The 7,500-nt window shown below is 42.4% G+C and overlaps 1 protein-coding gene across 1 annotated transcript in view; it reads right to left on the minus strand.

Annotated features, from left to right (window-relative positions):
• The window catches only part of golga7bb (golgin A7 family, member Bb), a 24,773-nt gene that overhangs the window by 14,785 nt on the left and 2,488 nt on the right, over window positions 1-7,500 (minus strand). The gene's annotated exons all lie outside the window — the stretch shown is intronic.

Here is a 7,500-nt window from a genome sequence, read left to right on the forward strand (position 1 = left end):
TATAACAGAGAGAGACAGAGAGAGAGTTCCTGAAGGTTATGGAACTATAAGGAACTATAACAGAGAGAGAGAGAAAGAGATTTCCTGGTGGTTGTGGAACTATAACACAGAGAGAGAGAGAGAGAGAAAGAGATTTCCTGAAGGTTGTGGAACTAGAACAGAGAGAGACAGAGAGAGAGTTCCTGAAGGTTGTGGAACTATAACAGAGAGAGAAAAAAAGAGTTCCTGAAGGTTGTGGAACTATAACAGAGAGAGAGTTCCTGAAGGTTATGGAACTATAAGGAACAATAACAGAGAGAGAGAGAAAGAGATTTCCTGATGGTTGTGGAACTATAACACAGAGAGAGAGAGAGAGAGAGAGAGAGAGAGAGAGAAAGAGATTTCCTGAAGGTTGTGGAACTAGAACAGAGAGAGAGAGAGAGAGAGTTCCTGAAGGTTGTGGAACTATAAAACTACCAGTTTTACAGGATCTAAATAGGTTCTGCATACAAATCACTCAATCTGGCAACAAAGGGAGAGAGAGAGGAGAAAGAAAGAGGGGGGAGAGAAAGAGAGGGATGAAAGAGAGGAAGGGAGAAAGGAAGAGAGAGAGAGAAGACCACAGAGACCTGAAGTAAAACTGCTGTAGGCACTGAGAGAAGAAAGAGAGGGATAGAGAGAAGAGAGAGAAAGAGGGAGAAGTGATGAGACGGATAAACAGAGGAAGAGAAAGGGAAAGAATAGAGTGGAGGAAAGGAAAGGAGAGGAGGAAGAGGAGGATGAGGGGAGGAAGAGGAGGATGAGGGGAGGAGAGCAGGGGAATCTCATTAAATGGGTAATAAGGCTGATACGCAAACTCAGCAATCAGGACAGATATCAAAGCCAACACACACACACAGGCAGACACACACACACATACACCCACACACATACACACACACACATGTCAAAATACACATACACACACACACACACACACACACACACATCAAAACACACATACACACAAAGCAACACCTACATCCACAAGCAGACTGGTATTTGAATGGGTGCAAACCAGCTGGTTGGGAGTTTATTTTATCTCTGTTTTGGTAAACAGCTACTAATAAATAAATAAACTTCAGTAAACACATGTCCAGATGGACAAGAAAAGGAGCAGAACAGTAGATGAGATGTGCCGTGTGTGTGTGTGTGTGTGTGTGTGTGTGTGTGTGTGTGTGTGGGTGTAAATCGATGAACTGTGTAGAGGAAGAGCAGCTCAGAGGGGCATGAACCTCAATGAGTCTGCAATCTGTGTGTGTGTGTGTGTGTGTGTGTGTGTGTGTGTGACTGTGTGTGTTTGTGTTTGAGTGTGTGGGACACAGGTTTTGCTTTGGCTCATTTGGTGTTCTGTTCTTTAGACAGGCTTCATTAGTGTGTGTGTGTGTGTGTGTGTGTGTGTGTGTGTGTGTGTGTGTGTGTGTGTGTGTGTGTGTGTGCGTGCATCATTAGAGTGTGTTATTTAAACAGATAAGAAAGCTCAGTGACCGTGATCCCTCCCTCTCTCTCATTTCTCTTCTCTTCTCTCCTCTCCTGTCTCTCTTCTCTTCTCTCCTCTCTTCTCTACCATTCTTCTCTCCTCCCCTGTCTCTCTCCTCTCCTATGTTTTAATCACATGAAATGGAAATGATAGGTGCTGATAGATGCTGATAGGTGCAGATAGATGCTGATAGGTGCAGATAGATGCTGATAGGTGCTGATAGATGCTGATAGGTGCTGATAGGTGCTGATAGATGCTGATAGGTGCTGATAGATGCTGATAGGTGCTGATAGATGCTGATAGGTGCTGATAGATGCTGATAGATGCTGATAGGTGCTGATAGATGCTGATAGATGCTGATAGGTGCTATAAGATGCTGATAGATGCTGATAGGTGCTGATAGATGCTGATAGGTGCTATAAGATGCTGATAGATGCTGATAGGTGCTGATAGATGCTGATAGATGCTGATAGATGCTGATAGGTGCTGATAGATGCTGATAGATGCTGATAGGTGCTATAAGATGCTGATAGATGCTGATAGGTGCTGATAGATGCTGATAGGTGCTGATAGGTGCTGATAGATGCTGATAGATGCTGATAGGTGCTATAAGATGCTGATAGATGCTGATAGGTGCTGATAGATGCTGATAGGTGCTGATAGGTGCTGATAGATGCTGATAGATGCTGATAGGTGCTATAAGATGCTGATAGATGCTGATAGGTGCTGATAGATGCTGATAGATGCTGATAGGTGCTGATAGATGCTGATAGATGCAGATAGATGCTGATAGGTGCTGATAGATGCTGATAGGTGCTGATAGGTGCTGATAGATGCTGATAGGTGCTGATAGATGCTGATAGGTGCTGATAGATGCTGATAGGTGCTGATAGATGCTGATAGATGCTGATAGGTGCTGATAGATGCTGATAGATGCTGATAGGTGCTATAAGATGCTGATAGATGCTGATAGGTGCTGATAGATGCTGATAGGTGCTATAAGATGCTGATAGATGCTGATAGGTGCTGATAGATGCTGATAGATGCTGATAGGTGCTGATAGATGCTGATAGATGCTGATAGGTGCTATAAGATGCTGATAGATGCTGATAGGTGCTGATAGATGCTGATAGGTGCTGATAGGTGCTGATAGATGCTGATAGATGCTGATAGGTGCTATAAGATGCTGATAGATGCTGATAGGTGCTGATAGATGCTGATAGGTGCTGATAGGTGCTGATAGATGCTGATAGATGCTGATAGGTGCTATAAGATGCTGATAGATGCTGATAGGTGCTGATAGATGCTGATAGATGCTGATAGGTGCTGATAGATGCTGATAGATGCTGATAGGTGCTATAAGATGCTGATAGGTGCTGATAGATGCTGATAGATGCTGATAGGTGCTATAAGATGCTGATAGTTGCTGATAGATGCTGATAGATGCTGATAGGTGCAGATAGATGCTGATAGGTGCTGATAGATGCTATAAGATGCTGATAGGTGCTGATAGGTGCTGATAGATGCTGATAGGTGCTATAAGATGCTGATAGGTGCAGATAGATGCTGATAGGTGCTATAAGATGCTGATAGGTGCAGATAGATGCTGAAGATGCTATAAGATGCTGATAGGTGCTGATAGGTGCTGATAGATGCTGATAGGTGCAGATAGATGCTGATAGGTGCTGATAGATGCTATAAGATGCTGATAGGTGCTGATAGGTGCTGATAGATGCTGATAGGTGCTATAAGATGCTGATAGGTGCTTATAGGTGCTATAAGATGCTGATAGGTGCTGATAGGTGCTATACTGTAAGATGCTGATAGGTGCTATAAGATGCTGATAGATGCTGATAGGTGCAGATAGATGCTGATAGGTGCTATGTGCAGATAGATGCTGATAGATGCTATAAGATGCTGATAGGTGCTGATAGGTGCTGATAGATGCTGATAGGTGCAGATAGATGCTGATAGGTGCTGATAGATGCTATAAGATGCTGATAGGTGCTGATAGATGCTGATAGGTGCTATAAGATGCTGATAGGTGCTTATAGGTGCTATAAGATGCTGATAGGTGCTGATAGGTGCTATACTGTAAGATGCTGATAGGTGCTATAAGATGCTGATAGGTGCTGATAGGTGCAGATAGATGCTGATAGGTGCTATAAGATGCTGATAGGTGCTGATAGATGCTGATAGATGCTATAAGATGCTGATAGGTGCTGATAGATGCTGATAGGTGCTATAAGATGCTGATAGGTGCTTATAGGTGCTATAAGATGCTGATAGGTGCTGATAGGTGCTATACTGTAAGATGCTGATAGGTGCTATAAGATGCTGATAGGTTCTGATAGGTGCTATAAGATGCTGATAGGTGCTATAAGATGCTGATAGATGCTTATAGGTGCTGATAGGTGCTATAAGATGCTGATAGATGCTGATAGATGCTGATAGGTGCAGATAGATGCTGATAGGTGCAGATAGATGCTGATAGGTGCAGATAGATGCTGATAGGTGCTGATAGATGCTGATAGGTGCTGATAGGTGCTGATAGATGCTGATAGGTGCTGATAGATGCTGATAGGTGCTGATAGATGCTGATAGATGCTGATAGGTGCTGATAGATGCTGATAGATGCTGATAGGTGCTATAAGATGCTGATAGATGCTGATAGGTGCTGATAGATGCTGATAGGTGCTATAAGATGCTGATAGATGCTGATAGGTGCTGATAGATGCTGATAGGTGCTGATAGGTGCTGATAGATGCTGATAGATGCTGATAGGTGCTATAAGATGCTGATAGATGCTGATAGGTGCTGATAGATGCTGATAGGTGCTGATAGGTGCTGATAGATGCTGATAGATGCTGATAGGTGCTATAAGATGCTGATAGATGCTGATAGGTGCTGATAGATGCTGATAGGTGCTGATAGGTGCTGATAGATGCTGATAGATGCTGATAGGTGCTATAAGATGCTGATAGATGCTGATAGGTGCTGATAGATGCTGATAGATGCTGATAGGTGCTGATAGATGCTGATAGATGCAGATAGATGCTGATAGGTGCTGATAGATGCTGATAGGTGCTGATAGGTGCTGATAGATGCTGATAGGTGCTGATAGATGCTGATAGGTGCTGATAGATGCTGATAGGTGCTGATAGATGCTGATAGATGCTGATAGGTGCTGATAGATGCTGATAGATGCTGATAGGTGCTATAAGATGCTGATAGATGCTGATAGGTGCTGATAGATGCTGATAGGTGCTATAAGATGCTGATAGATGCTGATAGATGCTGATAGATGCTGATAGGTGCTGATAGATGCTGATAGATGCTGATAGGTGCTATAAGATGCTGATAGATGCTGATAGGTGCTGATAGATGCTGATAGGTGCTGATAGGTGCTGATAGATGCTGATAGATGCTGATAGGTGCTATAAGATGCTGATAGATGCTGATAGGTGCTGATAGATGCTGATAGGTGCTGATAGGTGCTGATAGATGCTGATAGATGCTGATAGGTGCTATAAGATGCTGATAGATGCTGATAGGTGCTGATAGATGCTGATAGATGCTGATAGGTGCTGATAGATGCTGATAGATGCTGATAGGTGCTATAAGATGCTGATAGGTGCTGATAGATGCTGATAGATGCTGATAGGTGCTATAAGATGCTGATAGGTGCTGATAGATGCTGATAGATGCTGATAGGTGCAGATAGATGCTGATAGGTGCTGATAGATGCTATAAGATGCTGATAGGTGCTGATAGGTGCTGATAGATGCTGATAGGTGCTATAAGATGCTGATAGGTGCAGATAGATGCTGATAGGTGCTATAAGATGCTGATAGGTGCAGATAGATGCTGAAGATGCTATAAGATGCTGATAGGTGCTGATAGGTGCTGATAGATGCTGATAGGTGCAGATAGATGCTGATAGGTGCTGATAGATGCTATAAGATGCTGATAGGTGCTGATAGGTGCTGATAGATGCTGATAGGTGCTATAAGATGCTGATAGGTGCTTATAGGTGCTATAAGATGCTGATAGGTGCTGATAGGTGCTATACTGTAAGATGCTGATAGGTGCTATAAGATGCTGATAGATGCTGATAGGTGCAGATAGATGCTGATAGGTGCTATGTGCAGATAGATGCTGATAGATGCTATAAGATGCTGATAGGTGCTGATAGGTGCTGATAGATGCTGATAGGTGCAGATAGATGCTGATAGGTGCTGATAGATGCTATAAGATGCTGATAGGTGCTGATAGATGCTGATAGGTGCTATAAGATGCTGATAGGTGCTTATAGGTGCTATAAGATGCTGATAGGTGCTGATAGGTGCTATACTGTAAGATGCTGATAGGTGCTATAAGATGCTGATAGGTGCTGATAGGTGCAGATAGATGCTGATAGGTGCTATAAGATGCTGATAGGTGCTGATAGATGCTGATAGATGCTATAAGATGCTGATAGGTGCTGATAGATGCTGATAGGTGCTATAAGATGCTGATAGGTGCTTATAGGTGCTATAAGATGCTGATAGGTGCTGATAGGTGCTATACTGTAAGATGCTGATAGGTGCTATAAGATGCTGATAGGTTCTGATAGGTGCTATAAGATGCTGATAGGTGCTATAAGATGCTGATAGATGCTTATAGGTGCTGATAGGTGCTATAAGATGCTGATAGATGCTGATAGGTGCTGATAGATGCTGATAGGTGCTGATGGGTGCTATACTGTAAGATGCTGATAGGTGCTATAAGATGCTGATAGGTTCTGATAGGTGCTATAAGATGCTGATAGGTGCTATAAGATGCTGATAGATGCTTATAGGTGCTGATAGGTGCTATAAGATGCTGATAGATGCTGATAGGTGCTGATAGATGCTGATAGGTGCTGATGGGTGCTGTAAGATGCTGATAGGTGCTGATAGGTGCTGATAGGTGCCATATGATGCTGATAGATGCTGATAGGTGCTATAAGATAACAGCTTCATACACCAGGCTGTTAGGATGCTGAACTCTCTCCCCCCTCCACCCTCAGCTACATAACATCCTGGACTTTGAACCCACAATGGCTGCCTTGCACTACTCCACTTGCACTACTCCATTTGTACACTTGCACACTTTGCAACTTGTTGTTGTTGTCCTATGGTCCTGAAAACACTTCTGAACACACTTCTGCTGCTCTTACATAAATTGCACCACTATGCCACTTGAATACTTAGGTCAAACAGAACTACCTCAGCCATTTATTGGCCTGACTTTTGCACTATTATATTGACTGTCTACTGTATGCACAATTGCACAACTTCAACTCAAATTTTGCTGCTCTTATTTTCTTTATTGTATGTGCCTTCTTATTTTTACTTTTTATATTGTTTACTTGAATGTTATGTTTGTCTGTGGACTTAATTGGTAAAATATGTCTTGTCTCCACCGTGGGATAGTAGGAAACATAATTGTGATCTCTTTGTATCTCTTGACATGTGAAGAAATTGACAATAAAGCAGACTTTTGACTTTTGACTTTTGAAGATGCCGATAGGTGCTGATAGGTGCTATAAGATGCTGATAGGTGCTGATAGGTGCTATAAGATGCTGATAGGTGCTATAAGATGCTGATAGGTACTGATAGGTGCTATAAGATGCTGATAGGTGCTGATAGGTGCTATAAGATGCTGATAGGTGCTATAAGATGCTGATAGATGCTGATAGGTGCTATAAGATGCTGATAGGTGCTGATAGGTGCTATGATGCTGATAGGTGCTATAAGATGCTGATAGATGCTGATAATAATAATAATAAAGCTTTATTTGTATAGCACCTTTCATACACAGAATGCAGCTCAAAGTGCTTTACATTTGAAGCATGTAACACAATAATAGTCAGTCAGTCATTATCAATCACTTTTCTTTGCTGTTTATGTTATACTCAGCAACATATCAAAAATATAGAAAATGACGTCATAAGACTGGCAGCCTTAACCCTCTTACC

The sequence above is a fragment of the Alosa sapidissima genome, chromosome 16 (genome assembly GCF_018492685.1).
Source record: "Alosa sapidissima isolate fAloSap1 chromosome 16, fAloSap1.pri, whole genome shotgun sequence".
NCBI lineage: Eukaryota > Metazoa > Chordata > Actinopteri > Clupeiformes > Clupeidae > Alosa > Alosa sapidissima.